The sequence below is a fragment of the Callorhinus ursinus genome, unplaced genomic scaffold (genome assembly GCF_003265705.2).
Source record: "Callorhinus ursinus isolate GAN/ISIS: 27379988/994484 unplaced genomic scaffold, GSC_fseal_2.0 scaffold12, whole genome shotgun sequence".
Lineage (NCBI taxonomy): Eukaryota > Metazoa > Chordata > Mammalia > Carnivora > Otariidae > Callorhinus > Callorhinus ursinus.
In genome coordinates, this window is record NW_027397074.1 from 14,702,856 (window position 1) to 14,723,439 (window position 20,584).

Here is a 20,584-nt window from a genome sequence, read left to right on the forward strand (position 1 = left end):
AAAACTTTCCTCAAATCTTGAATTTATTTTATTAAATTCTGGCCTAGAGATAACAGCACATCTTAACATCTGACATTTACATTTGTGTGGTATCTCCACCAAGAACCTTCCCTCCCTTAAGTTGTCCTCATATCAGATTAGGCAAAAAACTAAATAAATAAATTCTTTATTATCCAGGACCCTGGGTTTTTCCTTAGGGAAAAAGATTCCTTATAGATACGTTGCCTTTTACATTAAAATGGTTTCATTCATGAACCTGGAGAATTTCTTAAATATTGTTCAAACATATGAAAGATTAAAAGAGGAAATGCTCTTGGGGACGGAAGTTTTTTGTTTGTTTGCTTGCTTTGGTTTTTAATGAAAAGAACATTTCTAAAGTAGCAAGATAAAATAAATTTAAAAAGCAGAATATTGTGAATTAGAGTAAAATAACCTGAAATACAATATGGAGAGATTTTGACATCTCCCACAGTCATAAGCGATATGGTTGGAACATTCCTAAAAATAAAGCTCCATATTGATCAAAGACATTTTTTGGGCTATAAGCTCCCCTAAACCAAGAGCTATAATTAAACTAATCTATCTTGCACACCCAGCATATAACACATTGCCTGGCACGGAGTAGGCCCTCAATAAATATTTATTAGGAATCCCCAGAACGGAACCACTAGAGGTATCTCATTGTGTAACATTTATGCTTCATGAGTCAACACTTAAATTTTTTTTACACACTTAAAATGCATTTAATATTTACTGAACATTCTCCTAAACAGCTCTAAAGGCAAAATTGTGTTTGGAATACCTATCAATACAAGTAGTTTGCATGGTGATTTAGGATTTCTTCAAAAAGACAGATACTTTTAGGCCCTAAGAATCTTAAATGATACATATTGCTTTCAGATAAAGAATCAGCCAGATGTTAATGTAATTAAGAACAGGTACTATAGTTGACCTTGGCCCAAAAGGGTCACTTGGCCAGAGCTTATATAAGGCCAAAGAGTGCCTCAATAGGCAGCTACAAACATTTTTCCTTCCATAAAAGATCTATTCCTGTCACCCCTCTTTCAAGTCAAAAATTTAATAATGGGCTGGAATGCTATCTCCTGTATAGAAAAGGTTTAAGAGGGAAACACTGAGATTACTCCTTGAGTCAGATGCTGTTGGCTGACTGACCCAACTGCCAATCCCATTCACCCTCTTTCTTAATGCTCATGCTAAAGAGGCTGAAAAAGTTAATTATACACTTCTCCAGCATAATCTGTAGCTACAGACAGTCAAATGAACAGGTCTGGCCAGTCAGACATAAATGATATTATGGTACATGATGACGAGAAAGAGTGTGCATTCTTGATACACAGGGCAAACCTAACTTACACCGCCGCTTTCTCCTGCCTCCTGAGTGAGTGATGTGATAGCTGGTGCAGGAGCAGCAATATTGCAACATGAGATGCTTAGTCTTGATATGTGAAAATAAACCAACTGGAAAACCACTGTTTATTTAAGCCATAGTTAGTTGGACTACATGTCACTTGCAGCCAAAAAACATGTCTAACTAATATGTTCCTTCTCACACATGTGTATTTCAAAGTTTAGTCTCGAAGTGGAGCCCTTGTGGAAACATCAGGCTCTTGCCTTCATAATTATATTCAAAGGTCATTTGAGCTCAGGATGTTTATCATGAGCAGCAACATATAGTCTTTCTTCCTAAAAGGCCTCTTTTATATATCCCATCATGTTGTATATTTAGTGATTTGTTGACATTTCTGCTCACCATTATCAGAAAAGAAATTTCAGGGCCCCATCTTATCTCCTCAGTATCCTAGGTACTTGGAATAGCCACCAACTCTTGATTTCCGCTCAAGTTGTGATCTCAGGGCCCAGAGATCGAGCCCCGCCTCCGGCTCAGCACTCAGTTCAGAGTCTGCTTGTCCCTCTCCCTCACTCCACCTCCTGCGCTGGCTCTCTCAAATAAATAAATAAAATAAAATCTGTTTTAAAAAGACCTAAAACTAAAACAGCTTTCTTGTTATAAAAATACAGAATTGAGACACAACCCTGACAAAGATCTTCCAACCAGTGAATCTTCTGTTCATCAGATGCCTGTGGGGCTCAGCCACATGTCAGGCAGTTTTAGGCACTTGAGATGGAAAAGGGTTAGCACAAACATCCACTCCCCTCAAAAAGTAGGTGAACCAGATTTATAATTAATGAACTAGATTAACTATTTAAAACTCCTCCTACATAGAAATTTGGGAACACATGCTATACGCACAACTCAGCTTACTCAACTATAAAAACATAAGTCAATATGATCTTTTAATCTTTAAAGGTTAATTCATTCACTCAAAAAATGTCTACTGACCAGGTTTTCTCCTCCCAGTCCCCACACCCATGCATGCACACATCGTTTCCACAAGTACCGTGATAGAATGATAAATATAGCAACCTTAGTGCCTACCCTCGTGAGACTTCCAGTCTGATGAGGAAGACAAAGATTTCAATTTCTTGTGATGAGTATTTTCAAAGGATCTAGAATTTTTAATATTTCTTTTCATTAATATTTATTAAATGATTGAAAATCTTAAAATCTTTTCAAGAAGATACTTGTGGGAGACATATTTTAGTATTTGAACATTCAGGTTTAGAACCAAACTTAATCAGCTGTTAATTGTACAATATATGGGACAGAAACCAAACACATAGTAAATATTCAAGGGCTATTTTTTTTTTCTTTGTGAGAATCAGGGGAAATATGCAAAAGGATCCAAGGTACTGATGAGAACATTTATACACCTAATAAGTGAGGCTCGTAAAGCACCACAAAAACAATTTCATTTTTTTCTCGCCATTGCTTGGGCAAATCTTGCCTTTGGGGCTTTTCTTCTCTTATCCTTTTGGATATAATTCAAGGCTAGTACCTTGCCTTTCAGATTGTTCCCAGATAAAAATCCCTCCCTTCACATTAGTACAAAACAAAACAAAGCAAACTCATGTGGATGGAATGAGGGTTCGATGCAGAGTAATAATCAAAATTCCAAAGTCCATCTGAGTTAAAAGCTTTTCCCTTGCCCCGTCTGGGGAGGGCAGGAGGGGGAGGCCAGCAATGGAACCTGGAAGGGCACTTCTCTCTGTTCCACCAGCTTCTTGAACTCATCCTCCCTCCACTGAAAGCAGGAGGTGGAGCTTTTGGTCCCGCTGAGTTGAAGAAGTCTGAGATAGAAGGTATGAGGGGACAAGAAAAGTCCTATTTGACCAGTACTGATCTGGCCTTGCTTTTTCCATGCTTAGCAGGTGTTCAAAGTTGACTTTTCTAAGCCCAATTTAATCAGTTCTTTGAAGACCCTCAGGCTCTGGGGAATCTCTCGTCGCAGAATCCGACCTGATTCTGGTGAGGCTTTCATGATTGGACCCTTACAACCTACTAGAGGCCCCTGCCTGTCTGCACTTCACCTTCCAGCTTCTAGTCAGCACCATCCCCACACCCCAACCCCCACTTTACCCCCCCCCACCACCCAGATTGATTAATCACAAAATGGCAACCCTCCACGGGGTTGATACAGCCTTGCATAGGAACACTGGATGAGTTCTAGCTGCCTCTGTGCAGGGCACAACCCGCACAGTTGCATTACCACAGCCCTGTGTCCCCACAACCTGCCCATTGGGCATTCAAAATTTCTCCTCCAAGCCCTTCTGGTTAGGATCTAAGACAACACATCTCCTGCTCTGTGCTCACTGTCCCATATACAGTGCATAGAAAACTAACCCCTTATACTTGTTGTAGGTGGGAATACAATTACCCATCAAGTGCAGCCTTCTTTTCTTTGGACCCTGTGGGAGACAAATCTCCACACAGCCTCTTGCAATTTATTTTTTTCTGCTGTGAAATACAAAGCAGTCTACCGCATCACCCTAACTCCGGGGAAGATAGCAATGGTTTCCCTATAGTCCCAGCACCCCGTGTAAAAGTTGAAGTGAGGGAAAGCACATACTCCCAACCCTCTACCTGCATATTTAGAGCACACCAAAAACTTTCTAAACTCCAATTTCCTACCTCTCTCAGATTCTTGTACTTCAACTCTCCCATAATACATATGTTTAAATATACTCCACTCATGGGGCGCTAGGGTGGCTCAGTCGGCTAAGCATCAGCTCAGATCATGATCTCAGAGCTCTGAGTTGGAGCTCCACATCGGGCTCTGCATTCAGTGGGGAGTCTGCTTAAGATTCTCTCTCCCTCTGCTCCCCCCATGCACTCTCTCTCTCTCTCTCTCTCCCCCCCCCCCCCCGGCAAATAAATAAATAAATAAATATTTAGAAAAAAAGATACTCCACTCACATCCAGCACAGGTGGTCTGTCAACTCTTGCTTGGGAATATAGAATACTTGGCACCTCTTGCCTTGTACCTTCCATCAAAATTAAGACTAGAATATTTTGATTTTTATGCTGTGTAACAGTAATTAGAATCAGAGTTTGCAGATGATCCAAGGGAGAAACATATTTTTTAAAAACTTGAAAATTAAATGAGTCTTAGGTATAAGCAAGTTAAATACAAATTTTAATATTTTACATGTATTTTATACATTTACAGAGACATATGTATTCGGCTTCCAGAATTGATTAGTCCTATCCTGGAAAAAGTGTTATATGCTCCATGGTAGATGGGATAAGGAAAGGCTGAAACAAGGGTTTTCAGCCAGACGATTAGAGGGTATAGGTAGCCATATAATTTAATGCCCAAACCTGACACTTTTGAAAAATAAAGTGATCTCTGAGAATACATCCGGACAATAGATGTAAATCAGAACTGTCCCAGACAAACTGGACACCTGATCACTCTATATATAATGATCGAAATAACTGCACTCTGCAGACTGACTGGTAGTTAGAAACCAGCAATGAAATTGATTTCTGTATTGAGCCAATGGAGATTGGCTCCAAAGGGAATGCTAATGAGAGTGAACTCTGGATCAGAATGAAAATATGGAAGGCATTTTATTTGTAATTAATGATGACAGCACATCAAGTCCCAGTGTTATTCCTGAATGAAAGATGGCCTACTGAACAGGCCATATTAAAAAGGCATTGTACCAGAAGGCAGGGCATTAACTATAAAGTGTCCTAAGAAAAAAAAATCATGATTAATCATTCAAATAAATATAGATGGATTAGTAAAATCAATCAAAGTCATATAAAATATGAATGAGAAAGAGTCATCTACATGTCAAAATGGGTGCTTGTCTTGAAAAGACTAGATAACAATAAACACGCTATATACCAGAAGTGCTTAAAAGTGGGGAATAGAATTGTTTACAAATGGAGCCCAGTTAGAATACTTGAGGGAGGGTGGGGAGAAAGGGAAAGGTCATTTCCTAATTTACATGCCTTTTAGCCTGTGGTTGTTATTTAGTTCTATCCCTTGAGGCTTTTAAAAAGGAACTTGAAAACATGCATGTGTGCACGCGTGTGTACACACGCGCGCACACACACACACATTAAAAGTTAAAGCCATGTTCTCAATGATAAATTAAATTAAATTAAAAAGGAAAAGTTAAAGCACAAGACTAATTGCCTTGAATTAAATATTATATAAGGCGCAACAATGAAAACGTCACTGGTTAGCTATAGAGACTAACAGTCATAGCTAATATTTGCATACTGCTTAAATGGTACTTATTAATCCTCAAAATAACTCTGAGAAGAGCAGTTATTATTCCTATTTTATAGATGATCAAACTAAGCTAAAGTGAGGTTAAGGACCTTGCCGAAGTTCACACAGCTAGGAAGGGATGGCAATTAAGGATTCAAATTCAGGTAATATACTTTCACCAGGCTGAAAAGCCCTTATGTTCATCATTTCTGTGTGTATGTGGCAGGGGGAAAAGAGAAAAGTGTCCCATAAGGCCAGACCTGAGAACAGAATAATTTGCTTCAGTATTTCAGGCTTCTCACATCGCCAACCCTACTATGTTAAGTAGCCTACATGTAGCTACGGCCATGCAGTGCCCCCTATACACCAGGGCTTGCTTTTGTGCAAACACAGCAACTTTTATTTTTAATGAATGGAAACATCAGATCTCTTCTACTTCTTCCTTATCTCAGCTGATTCTGATAGTCTCCGAAAGGCAAAAAAGGTATCTTGTGGAACATTCTGGAAGAAACCAAAAGCTGCCAATATGGCTTCATGCATATCTGAAGCATTGCAGTGAATAGATCCTTATGCTCTCCTTTGTCCTGTCACTGCTCCTTAATGTACACTTGTCTAGTGGACATTGTGAAAATTCTCTCTTACAGAAGTCTAATGTGTTTTTGGTACACGTTAGGTAATAGCAATGAACTACAAAGAAAGAATGATTTTACTGTTATTTTGGCACTGCTGTTGCATTCCAGAAAGAAGGGTTTTGGAAGAGGAACTTCTAGCATTTTTAGAGTTTCACTACTTAACAACATTTTAATTTTTAATATATTCGAGTTCCTAGTTTTAGTGGTGTTCACAATGGAATATATAGTACACGTGTCTTCTAAATATTGTTGTCTGTCTGAAAGAATGAGTGGTAAAATTATTTCTGTAGTTTCAATGTTCTGACTAGGTTACAAAAGCAGGCAGTTGTTAAACAACTTAACATTAAATATTAAAGAATAAATGTAACATTGAAGCAGTAAGTTTAATTGTCTCCGGCTCCATATAACTCAGTCCTTGTTTAACACAAAGTTAGTATATCAGGGTGGAAAAATTAATGGTAGTGAAGTTTCGATTCTGAAATTAAACACAATGTGCTTCTAAACATAGAAAGATGCCTGGAATTTTACCTTTAGGACTGTATCTGTAGCTCGAAGCCTATTATAGCTATTTCTGTGTGCCTTCTTCTCTTTTGTGCCTACGTCACCGATTTAAGGTTTTTATTTATTTATTTAATTTCGAGAAGAAAGAAGAGGTTCTGTGGAGAGCAGTGCCTGTGTGTGCCAACCCCAAACAGGGCTAGAGGACCAACGTTGGGGGGGGGGGGTTCGCTGCAAGGGCGCTGTGTGGCAGCATAGGAGGATAAGAAGGAAGGTAATTCAACACTCCCCTCTAATCTTATTCCACCTAAGAAAATTTAGGAGAATGCGAAAAAGCAGCAGCCCAGCATTCTTGAGGGGGGCGTGGCTTCCCTCCAGGGGCTGTCCAATCGCATTCCTTCAGAGGGAGCTATCCCGAGAAGATTGATGGGGGTTGCTAGGAAACAGGAGCGTCTCCCTCCCGCCTGACCCAGAGATTGTTCTGCACAAGCCCTCTCCAGGGGCTCGCAATGTGCAGTTGAGCGGTGTGTGGGGCAGAGGGGCACACCGGGCTCTCAGGCTCACTCGCTCCCTCTGAGCACTCGCTCTCCCTTTCTCCTCCAGCATGCGGTCAACCCGTTGCACGGGGATTGCTGGAGAGTTCTTCCAGGGCGGTTAGTCCCTGCTCTCCCGCAGGCAAGAGCTCGAGCAGAGCTTCAAAGTTGGAGCCGCAGATCTTCCTGCCGCCCCACGCCCCTTCACCCCACCCCTCCGAAATTCACCCACCCTTGCCTGCCCTGCCTAAGGATTTCCAACAGAGTGAGGCGAAGCAGCTAGCGAAACCGCCCTGGCTCTCCTATAATAACCCTCTCGTCTAGGTACCCTGGCTCACTGAAGACTCTGCAGATACACCCCTATTAAGGGAGGGGGAAGGGGGAAAGGGAAAAAGGAGAACGAGAGAGGGAGGAAAGGAGAAAGAGAAGGAGAAGGAGAGAATGCCAGAAGGCCCGTGCCTCTGCCCAGAGTCCCAATTAGATGCGACGGTTTGAGCCTGGCCAAGGTGAAGGAAAGTTGCTTTCCGCGCCTGGGAAGTGGGTTTGCCTGTAAAGCGGAGAGGGACTCGGCTGGGAAGTGCTCTCCTCCCCTCCGCCGAAGACCACTGGGTCTCCCCTTTTCCCAACCCCCTCCCTCTCTTCCCTTCGCACCCTCCCTTTTCCCACTCCCCACTGACTCGGAGGCCTGGATGCCCTGCCACCGGGCAGTGGTCCAGCGCGCAGCCGGGAGGGGGCGGGGGCAGGGGGCACTGTGACAGGAAGCGGCGCGCACAAGTTGGCCATTTCGGGGGCAAAATAAGTTCTTCCTTGGATTTGGAAAAGACAAAGCCAGCAAGCTACCTCTTTTGTGTCGGATGAGGAGGACCAACCATGAGCCAGAGCCCGGGTGCAGGCTCAGCCGCTGCTGCTGCCACCGCGGTCAGCTCCAGTCCCTGCCAGGAGTTGTCGGTGAGAGGTAAGGGGCCCAGAGGAGGACGTGTCCCTCTGCAGGGCGCCCAGCGAGGGCACGGAAGCTCGGGTGCCGCGTGGGGCAGGCTCAGCCGGGAAAGTTGAGGCAGAGCCCAGACCAGTCCCTACAGTTCTGCCGGGGGTGGGGCGGGAGGGGGACAGAGGAGATGTGGGTGTGCGTGAGTGAGAGTTTGTGTGTGTGCGCGCACGTCTGTGTCTCCGGGAGGGAGGCAGATTTCAGGGCACAGACCTGCGACCGGGGTGCAGGGTGCGAGAGGTGGAGGGACGAAGTGGCGCTCACAGACCCCCAGAGAGACCGGTCTCGTCAGCCAACCACCTCTAGCCTTGCTCCGGGCTCAGGATTCGCTTCTATTCGGGGGCTCCTTAGGCTTTGTGCACAGAAAACCTTGCGATGACTGGCTGCCACACTGGCGGTTTCATGTGGGTGTGGAGGTGGCCAGGCGAGGTGGGCAGCGGGCAGCGGGACCTGGTCCGTGTGGCAGCCGGGATACGCTCTGCAGCCAGAAGCGGCCAGTGGCTCGCTCTCCTACCAGCACGCTTGGAAAGGAGCCCTAACTCAATGCCCTTTGCTCTTTTTGGCTTGAGCGAAAAATCAAAAAGCCAGACTGGGAGCATATCTCTTCATCGCTCTCGTTCCATTTTCTTATCTGATAGTGAGGTAACTCAAAGAGGGCGGGAGATTCGCGATCCCGAAATAGACTAGGTAACACATCCAATAAGCTTGTTTCTTAAGGATTTCATTTAGATTCCTTCTAGTTCCTTCCCTGGGTTAACAAACGTGGAGGACTGCCTAAGATACAACACTTTTGGATAGCTATCTCAAGGGGACATGCCCCTGCCTTTTAGGTATTTTAAAGCATTGTAAATTCTGATTAGGAATAAAACTGTACACTTTTAATGATCTGGGGTCAAGTGCTCCGTTAATTTGCTGATAAAATATGTCTACTCTTACTGAATAGTGATGTGTTTGAGGTAAATATAAAGATAGTTACTTCTCAGGTGTATGCAGAGTTGAGATTAATGAGAGCTGAGGGCAGTGAGTTAAGGATCTCAGGGATAGTTCATTACTTTGAGTTTCTCTGCTTAATTTTATTTGTGCTTCCTACTCTTAGCCCTGTTCAGTAGAGCTACATCGTGTTTCTTTGGGGAAAAAAACTAAGCATCGATCTGGAGAGAAACATGATTCATTTACCTAAATCTAAGTCTGCTTCGGTTTATCCGATCACACATTTTAAGGCTGCTACCGGAACTCTGTTTATGCAAATATATTTAATAGAGGCATAAAACACCTCCATTCCTATTACACTAAACTTGGAGGAAATTATACAGTTCCCACCCAAAGGTGTTTAGGACACTATTTAGTTGATTCTGTAGTGCTATGCATCCTTTTTCTCAAAACAGCCCAATAGAATTTGAATAGATTCTAAAAAGCTATTGCACACTGGACCTTAATAAAGTGATTATTTTCCCTTCCACAATGGCATTGTCTTGGATTGACAAAGATTCTTCACACCTGTAGGTTTTAGCTGTCCGTCCTTTCAGGTTCTGATCACCCAGCAGGAATACGTGGATATTTTGGATAGACATGCCCTAAGGCTGTCTTAATTTATTTTCAGAGTAACACAGGTGTTCGGGATGGAAACCGAGGAAAAGAAGTCTTGAAACTTACGTTTTCACAAACAAAACAATGAAAATTCCAGAATGTCTTCATTCATTGGGCTAAAAAGAGGGATAAATGTAAGAATGTCTCTTAGTATTGTTGAGTGCCCACTGACTCCCGCAACAAAATCTAGGTATAAAACCTCCTGTTCTGTGAGCCAGAACATTTGACAATGAAATGGTGAAACCTAACTCATAAAAAATTATGCCAACGCAAGGAATAGGTTATATGTGGGGATTAGGGGAAGGAGGCACTTTCCTATTTAAATTGAATGGTACTTTTCACACTTTAGGAATATGTGATCAGTAAGTTGAGAAAATGTATGGAAAGCTATATAAACAGAAAATTGTATAAATAATGAAAATATAGTCTATGATCCATTCATTTGTGTTTGATGGTCTTTTTAAGAAGTTGTGGTGTACACAGGGAAAGAAATGAGTATAAATCAGATATTTACCCCACAATTACTAAACATGTCAAAATGATAGCCCATCTCTGATTTGATGTCACTGCAATTTAAATTGGTAAGTTGAACAAATGCAAAGATAAAGTTGAGTGATCTTTATTTTTAATTACATTTAAGTTAATACTTTTGAGTGAAAAAATTAGGGTAATTGTCAGAAAGTCACCTGTTTCACTTCTCTTCTTCATGATAGGTGACCAACCAAAATCGCACACGATTGAGGATGGTCTTATTTTGAAAGACTCCCAGCAATAACATTTTTGCAATTTACCTAGGTACATTGTCCTCTCTCTTATTTCAAGTCAAACTCTTTTTTTTTCCAAATCAAAACATTTTGTCTTTCTTGTCCAGTCCTCTTAATCAATGTCAGTCACAAAATGGTGCATGATTTTTTTTTTCCAGGTTCCTAGCTACCTCCTGCCAAAATATAGCCCACTGGCTTGGGATGAAATGTTTCAGTTTCTTTTTCTGCACTCAACATCATCCCAAGATAGCATTAAATAAAAGAAATGAAAATTAATATCTAATTTCCTTTGAAAACCAGAAGAATGGGATGTATTTCTGCACACTGAAATATGGCCAGAGTTCCAGGGTGAGAATTGTTTCCTCCAAGGGTTACTCCCAAAAAAATGAGTAATAAAGTACTCATACTTATCTCACTTTGCTATTTTACACAGAGTTTACTGTGTATTTTTGTCTCTTCTAAGATTCTGCTAAATGCATCCAATTCTGTATTGGATGAATTTGTTGAAATTTTTCCCAAGAAGTAGCATAAAATTATAGAAGATTATCCACCATGACTGAACACATAAAATGAGTACAATCATAGTAATCACAGAAACAGTAGAAACTATTAGGTCATTCCCCTCCTTCCACTTCTAATGTAGGCTTGGTCCCCATAGCATACTGTATTTTGGAGTATTTCAGTCCAGTCTGGTTTTAAATGTCTCAAGTAATGACTTCTTCTAGCGCCTTTGAAAGACTATTTCACAGTCTAATAGTTCTGCCTATTTTGAACTTTGTTGTGATATTCAGCCTAATTTTCCTGTGGTTCTATTTTATCTTGTTACTTACTCCCTATCATAGCCCCACTGGATCAGTCAATTCTCCTGCCTCATTTAGACTCTTCATCTAACATTCACACGGGACTTTTGTAGAATATGAAAGCCTTATACAGTTACAGGAGAGAATTCAAAGGAGACAGTTCTATATCTGGACATCTTTTCTAAATATTTAAGACACATCTTTCAGGTTGTTGATATGTATGTGTATGATTATATGTTCCTAATAATTTATTTTACTAATAGAAGTATGAGGAAATTTTTCGTCTCTGACAGTAATGACCTATGTGAATATTGAGATGATCCCTTCTAAGTAATGTTCTATGTGGATGCACATTTATGAGACATTTTCATTGCAAATTCAATGTCAACAGAACCCCTCAATGCCCACACTACAAGGGAATTCTGTGACATGCTGGTCTGATGCTCCATGAAGCCTCAGAAGCTGTTGTCATGTAAATTCTACTATTGAAATCAAAGTGATTTCCTTAATTAATAGAATGTGCTAGGAATATAATAGTGGATATAGTTTAGATGCATACGTGTACATGATATACATAGTAATTCTGTTAGAATACAGTAGTCCCTTCATACAAAACACAATCTGAAAGGCCAGTAAAATTAAGCTCAAATTCATCACTGTGCTGTATCATGAAAAGTAAACTCAAATCATGCATATAACTATGTGGAATATATATAGATGTATATGGAGGTACCATATGTGAAGGTTACTTTAAAAATAGAAATATCTGAAATAACTACAGGAGAGAAAGAGGTTTTTATTTTGTTCACTTAAAATCTGGTTCCAAGACATCCATGTGTAGGCTTCTTTTAAGATTCTTAAGCCAATATCTTGGTAGACTCACCATCCCACTCAATTGTTTCTCCAAGTCGCAGGCATTGAAATGCAAGTTCTGCTAGACAGTAGAGGAGTAAATGATATAATCAGGAAATAAGTTCATAGGTTACACTTGGCAATTTCAGAAAATATAGGACTAGGAGTAAGGTGAATCACAGAAATTTAGTGCTGTCTTCTTCACTGCGTGGTGAGCACTAGATTGTACATGGAAACGCTGATGTGGATTAAGTTAAGGAAACACTGAGGAGAAGTAGCATTCCAAAACTGACTATGTCTTTCAGGGAGTAAAACTAGACCGCACGGAATGAATAATTTTTGAACCAATATTCTCCCTCCTAAAGCCCCAAAGTGTTTTTATCGTGCCATTCATCACATAGTGAGTACCCTCAAAATGATTTTCCTTAGAAACAAAGGGGAAATCAATTTTCTTGGTATAGGAAAAGTAGGCCATTAACGTACTTGTGACTTCTCCCTGGAACAGAAGCCTTCTAAGAAGTTGGTATCTACAGAGAATATATTTCCTCATTAAATGAGTAAACTTTTTATGGAACTGGAAATTATACACTGGACAGAGAAATAAATTTGGAAAACATTCAGATATTATCTATACAAGCATAGACTGAAACATCATGTTTGAAAATAAAACCATATATACAAGGTGTCTCCATAAAAAGCCCAGGGTAGCTCTCATTTTTAATTCCTTGTCAGAATTTACTTCACTATCATTGTCTGTACACCACTGCACACACCCACACCCAGCTACACACATTTGAGTAAATTCAGTCGGAAGAGTATATGTAGCAGCAAAGAAACAGAAATTTCAAAACCATGATACTAAACACATAGTTTGAAAAAAAAATTACGGCATATATATGGGAGTATTAAGATTACAACAATTTGAGGAGACTCCCCTAAAAACTAGATTACCATCAGAAAGAAAAGGTAACTGACAGGGAGGCAATTTGGTCCATAAATATTTATTAAGTACCCATTATAACCAAAACAAGATTCTGGACATGCGATGGGGATACAAAAGTATGTTAAAAGACACGCAAAATTTCACAAACGTGTAAAGTTCAAAGTATCCCAAAAATTAAACTCAAAACTCTAGAATAGTGAAGAGGCTACCCAGAACTATCAACTGGATGAAAAAGTTCAGTTCCTTCATTTAACAGAGGTATTTAGATTGAAAATTTCCAATACATATGTATTTGAGACACTGCTAGATGTTGTGAGGTGACAAAACTAATGGTAGGTCATAATAATAGATGATAATTATGGACCAACTGCCATATGCCAAGAATTCTGCTAAATCATTCCATGGATTATCTGATTTAACGTTCACAAGAACCCTGTAAGGCACATACTATGATCTCCATCTTACTCAGGAAAAGGGAAGCCCAGAGAGATAAAGTCATTTCCCCCAGTTCAGGTAGTTAACAAGGCAAGAACTGAAATTCAGAACTTATGTTCTTACCCCAAGTCCTACTCTGTTAACTTCTAAGTTATATTGCCTCCCAATTTTATGCTGGGTTTCATTACATTCAACAGTCATTTTTGAGCTCCAAGTAGAAGGATGTACTTCAGCAAAGAGGAAGACCAACCAGTGAAATAGAACCCACGGTGGAGTTCCCCAGGCTCAGGCTTGACACAACCCCAGACAGAGCCAGTGTCTTCTGAGGGGCAAAGAAGTACAAATGGGAGAACTAAAGTACAAAATTATCTACAGTTAACTAGAATGAAGGGGAAAAAAAATTGACAATCAGAAACGTCTGTCAAGACAAAAGGTTTACTAGCAAGCTGAGAAATAAACACCAGGTGTGAAAATGTGAGCAAATTCTATTTCCTGAAGCCTGATTTCGATGAACACCACAATCAGCAAAACTAAATACAGTGGTAAGAATAACCTTACAAAGAGCCAGCATGGAGGTGAATAGCATTTCTGCTTGTTAAGGCCAAAATACTAAGGTTTCTCTCCTCCTTTACACCCTAATTCCTTCCCACCTGGAAAACGAGCTAGTAAAAACATTTTGTAGATTAGTAAGAATTCAAAATTTCTTTACCCAGCTGAAGTAGTCATCCATTCTTTACCTAAAAAATGCTCAGCATTTTACACATTTGGGCTTTTATTCATAACATATACAACTACTTGAAAAAGTAAACGCTCGGGGGTTTCCATTTTTAAGTACACTAAGAACAAGAGAAGCCAAGTAACATGCTAGGGATTCCAAAGACTGGGTCCATCAGCAGGAATGCTCTGGGAAAATCCACATACGAATCTCTGACCGGGGTGTTTTTCCACAGGCAGGAAAACTCCTGTCTTGATTGCATGAATTTATACTTCATTCCAGACAACCCAAGAGCTGAAATATGAGTCTTTACGCGAAAGTCTTTCTCTGATTTGTGATTTGTGCTAGAGTATTTTATGGGCATAAAAAAATGAATGGATATCACAGATCTGTCCCTCCATCTGGTGGAGACCGTTTCCTTTGATTGTTAATAATACATAGCGGATAGATTATTAGTAATATTTTATATTACGCTTAACAATGTCAATGTACCATGTGTTGGTGAATAAAAAATAATGGAAACTGCTTTCACAAAACATGTTGAAATGCATGCCAATTTGGGAGATGACACGACAAGGTCAAAACAGTTGGAATTTGTATCTGCCTTGAGGAGAAAAAGAGATCTGGAGAATATAATTAACTGTTTCTATTTTGAAGCATCTTATAAAGAAGCAAAGACCCTCCACATTCTGATGCATTAATCCCAGTGATTACTGTCAAGTCCAAGTCCAGATATTGGTGATCAGACCATACCTCACTTCAGAATTAATAAGGAGCCAAGACATGGAACTTAGATTCCTGATACATCTCCTCCACAGACTTTGCTCAAGACCTGCCCTTGGGAAAGATGTTTTAAAGAATGCTAAAAGCCCTACCTCCCTCCAAGAAAAATTTCTTCCAGTACCTGCCTTGGTTCGTTAAATTCTCTGAATTTTAAACTGAATTACTTCATCCCAAAAGTACAAAAGACCGTATGTTTCTAGGTCCATGTAGTTCACCAACCTTCCAATACATTGGATTTATAGGTTCATTTTTTTTTCCCCCAAAAAAAAAACCTAACTTCATCTAGTATGATGGAGAGTGGCAGAATGGACAGCTATAATTTGTGCCTACTTCACAATTTTGCCTAAGAGATGTTCTTTTTGGCTCTGATTTCCTAAACAAACATGATGCGGAAATTTTAGAAGAAAGAGACCATCACTGTGGTTATTGAACAAATGAAGCCTTGGTAGGAAAAGACTGAGGTGTTAGAGAGTGCTCATCTTCCCCACTTTTTTTCCTGCTAAAATCCTAAAGCTGGGGGCACCTGGGTGGTTCAGTCAGTTAAGCATCCAACTCTATTTCAGTTCAGGTCTTGCTCTCAGGGTAGTGAGTTCAAGCCCTACATGGAGTTCGCCTAGCATGGAGCCCACTTAAAATAAATTGATTAATTTAATTAATTAAATCCTAAAGCCATATTTGATGCTATGTGATGTAGGTAGGGAATCCACTAATTTTAAGTATGTCCCTTAGATGGAAAAGGTTGGAACAGATAAAGTAGGAGAGAATGAGAAAACTGAAGGACAAAGTCAGAGGTAAGGGACCTTTTCTTCCCACCCTCCCATCTACTACACAAACAACAATCATCTGGACTCTGTTGCGAATTGTGTTTATCAAATTATTGCCCAAAGAGCCTGCCTCAGAATCACTTTGAAGTGTACTTAAAATGAAGAATACTGTGGCAGACATATTAACCAGACTGATGTTGTTTAGTTTGGGGTTCAGCAATACATGTATTAAATGCTTTTCCAGAATATTCTTATGTACACTCAAGTCTTGGAAGCACTACTGTTATAATCTGCTCAGGCTGCTATAACAAAATACTATAGACTGGGTGGTTTAAACAACAGACATGTATTTCTCATAATTCTGGAGGCTGGGAAGTCCAAGATCAAGATGCCAGCAGATTTGGTTGCTGGTGAGAGCGCACTTCCTGAAGGACCACTTTCATATGGTGGAGAGAGAGTTCTGGTCTCTCTTCCTCCTCTTACAAAGATGCTAATCCCATTAAGGGAGTCCACATCCTTCTGAGCTCATCTAAACCTAATTACCTCTCAAAGGTCCCACCTCCAAATATCCACCACATTAGGGTTAGGGCTTCAACAGATGAATTTGGGATGGGAGGAGAGGAAGATACAAACATTCAGTCCAGAACAATGAGACACAGAATAATGGTCGTACAGAGAACACCCAATGAATCATTCTACAAAATTATTCTCCACAGCAAATCCACTCTGATTAGATTAACCAGTTGTCTAAAATAAATTCTACAAGCCAGAATGTTAATTAATTAATTAAGCTCAACTAATGAAGTGCAGTCCCCATGAGCTGTGTGAATAGATTCATTTTCTGGAAACCTCATATTGTTTTCACTGCAAGGAAGTTTTTCTTTTATAACCTATAGCAAATTCCACTAAGAAACACAAACATGATACATATTTATTAAAATGTTAGAAAAGGGGGGTTATTTGAAGAGTATTATCAATGAAAACATTCTATTTCTGGGAACAGAAATGCTTCTTGATTTGGATAACTGCACACTTAAAACTCAAATTGTCTTTATAACTATATCCCTTTGAGCTGGGGGATGTGGGAAAACATTATTTGTCACAGTTCTCCCCTTTGCCCTCCAGATCTACAGAGCGGGAGAAAAAATTTAAAAAAAAACTTCATTTGGCAACTTGTTATACATTCTCCACTCAGCTTCTACTTCATTCAAGTGAATGGTTGCTTAGCTGAAGCTGGCAATCCTCACAAATACTGCCAAAGATAGTTTCCTAAGCAGCGTTCAGAGCCACATGGGAAAAAACTGAAGAGGGAAGGAGGGATGGGCAGCAGGGGGTTGGGAAGGCTTGGGCTGGGCCACCAGCTTCACTTCCTAGGGGGCCTGAGCAACCTCTTTGTGTTCACTGGCATTCCACACTTAATAAATGACTTCATGAAGTGAAAAGCAATAATAATAATAAAAAATAAACCATAGACCACATCTCCCCACTCTCCCCAACATTAAAAAACATTTGCATTCTTAAAGCTCAGGCTGTCTCAGGCACAAATATGTTAAATTGCTGGAAGTTACACTGTGTCCCTGGCAGAGCGTGGCTCCCTTACCCTCTGTGGTTGTTGTAGTGCTTATACTGGTAACGGCCCTTCTCCCAGCCTCTACCACTGACCCAGAGTTCTATCTAGTGAAAGCTAAAAGCCCAACACCACCCCAAACCAGTGTCTTCCTTCTTAGTTCCAGATTCTAGTAGGAGTACCATCATTTCCCCAGAAAATGGTTCAGAATCTGGGAATTGCACAGTGAATTTCTTTTCTGTCTGGTCCTCTACTGAGCTTTCCTTTACAACTCATCTTGTGTGTGTCTTCTTTTCTCTCGGACTACTGCCAAAACCTTCGCCCGACGTCCATCGCTTGTCTCCCAATCTTCTCTGGCAGTTCATCTACTCCAGTCTCTCCTTCCTCATTATTTATTTGCCGGATACTGAGCAAGTGCCTACTGGGTATATCCAGTCATTGTTCTAGAGATATCATAGCAGTGAAGGACAACAACCAAAAGAATTTAGAAAGACTTTTGTACTCATTCAGCTCTCACTGAAGAGTGAGAGTCAGACAATAAACAAGAGAACTAAGATGCTGTAGAGAAAAGGCCAATTTCAAATCTCACCTTATTTAAGTCCATACTAACGATGCTTACATTTGTCCTACCAAAGCCATTTTTATCCGCAATATTCATGTGATCCTCATCAGACAGGGGCTTCAATAGTGAAATACTATTTTGACCTGAGTAACAGGCAGGAAGAGCAATAATTTGTGGAAGAAAATCAGAAGGCAAATTTATTTTCGTTTTTCATTGCCCCTTCAAAATGCATTCAGTAAAATATATACTCTGATGTAATTAAATGGTAAACCTTAATTACAGTCTCCATTCAAAAATTAGTATGCCTAGACCCATACAATAATTAAAAGTTTAAATTTTAAAGTTGAGTCTCCTCTCTGTCTCCAAGAGAAACCTATTTAAGGTGGGAAGTTGAGAAAGAAAGATCCAAACCTCCTAAGGTTGTCTTCTCTTCCACCGTTCCTTGTTTCTCTTATTAACTCAAGTTCTGACTCTTCCAAAGTTGAGGCTGGAGGGAGGGCATAAGCAGAACAGGCATGTGAAACAAGTTCTTGTCTGACTGGTCCCATACGCTCTGGAATCCCAGATTTTTAAAGCTGACTCCCTCTTAGACTCTGCATTTGCATGCGTGAGTGTGTGTGTGCGTGCGCGTGCGTGCGTGTGTGTGTTGAGACTTCTTTCTTCATTGCTGAGGGTCTTACCTCAATTTTCTTGAAACAAACTTCCCTTTGTCTGACCACGCCTCTTCAGCACCTGCTCTTTCAGTAGTACACACTAGAGAGACTCATTTTTGGGGTCTCATTGCCTCTCTAACCCTTTCTCCAGGGTTGGGGGTCTATCTCGTGCCCACCCCACATCCCGCTTTGGTTCATGGAAAAACACTAACACTTTCTTGTAGAGACCACCCTCAGCGTGTGGACCGGTCCCAGCGCAGCAACATTTCTGTACCGTTCCACTGCCAAAGCATATAGACATCTTACCCTTCCCTTATCCTATTTCCCAGTCTGGAGTCAAACCTAGCCCATTTTGTGAGGCTATGTGCTTTGGTGTACGTAAACATTTCCTGATACTCTCTCTCTTATGAACATCCTTTGACCATACTTGGACGTAATGAATGTAGTGCATCTGCTCGCTTAGATGTTCTGTGGTTTCTGACTTAGCTGCGAATTTAGCAAAGTGCCTCACTACCACTACACCAATAGATGCTTGTGGGATGTATGAGTATGGTAATAAAGTCTAAGTAAAAAAGATTATAACTTTTATGACCCAGAAAAAATGTTTTTTATGGGGCTACCTGTATAAACACTTACAGAAATCAATGCCTATAAAATAATTCAAGATGTGGCTAGAACACCCATCTGTCTCCCTGCCTAGAATTAGCTCCAAAAGGACAAAGATCTTATCTTTTTCAGCAGTCTATAATAATGAATGTAACATATAATGATATTTAACACATATTTAATAAATGAAGGAATCTGATTTTAAATTTTATTTATTTATTCCCTGGGTATCTTTATTGCTGAAATATTAACATTAATTTCTCCCCTTCATAGGTTGCACTTCATAAGTAAGAATTAATGTTATAATCTTCATTTTATTCCATAAATTATATCATTTTCTTAAAGGCATTTTGGATCACCAACAAAAGAACTCCTTATAAAAATTTTAAAATTCGGCATGAAAAGTAACATCAATTTAATTAAATAAATCCTTACCAAATGCCCCCTACTTTTAAGGCACTGGGCAAGACACTGCGGAGGAGAGAGCAAAAAAAAAAAAAAGAATCACTGTCTCCCTAAGAATTTATAATCTAATAGGAGAGATGAGATATGTGTGTATGTAACTATAGTAACAGGAAAATTCAGAGCTCACTTAGAAGATCCCTGAGTGGATAATGACACTTCTGCTTGGTATGAATGTAGAAAGTATCATGTAAAAAAAAAAAAATGGCTTCAATGTTGAACGCTGAAAAACGGTTAAGATTTCAGAAAGGGGAGAAAGTTATCTAGAGGTATGCAAAGGTAGAGATGTGGTGTGTGGCTACATTTGGGGACCAGTGTGTGAACCGGCTTAAGGGTAGAATGTATGGGGGTCAGGGGGCTGGTAAAACTCTAAAAGCAGGTGGAATAATGGCTAACATTTTTACAGGCAGAGGGAAACCTCTGAAAGCATTTGAGCAAGGGAATCTTAAAGCACAATGTGAAGCTAAATGTGAGGAAATAAAATTTAGGACTCGGGGAGATGAGCCTGCTTGTTACGGCAACAGGTGAGAGGTAATGTTGGCCAGTGACAAGGGGAACAGAAAACACGAATACAGCTAACAGACACAAAGATGAAAGGGCCTAGTAGGTAGGAATTAGCTGCTAGGTGACAAATACCAGCTAAAACAGTTAAGCTAATCATCTTCCTCCTACAGTAGGAAAGGGTATGCTGTATCAAATCCCTGCTTTAATAAAGGGGAAAGAGAGCTTCACAAATGGCTATCTTTTAGGAACTTGGGTGAAAAGAAAATTGTAATAAAGTAATAACTGAGAACA

At 40.2% G+C, this 20,584-nt stretch overlaps 1 protein-coding gene across 3 annotated transcripts in view; it reads left to right on the plus strand.

The window, feature by feature from the left end:
• The first annotated feature begins 7,324 nt into the window (after window positions 1-7,324).
• Window positions 7,325-20,584, plus strand: part of GRM3 (glutamate metabotropic receptor 3) — a 212,344-nt gene continuing 199,084 nt past the window's right edge. For all 3 annotated transcript variants that reach the window (XM_025873346.2, XM_073898733.1, XM_073898734.1), the window contains exon 1: window positions 7,325-8,266. The gene's annotated coding sequence lies outside the window, so the exon portion shown is untranslated. The remainder of the gene's footprint in view (window positions 8,267-20,584) is intronic.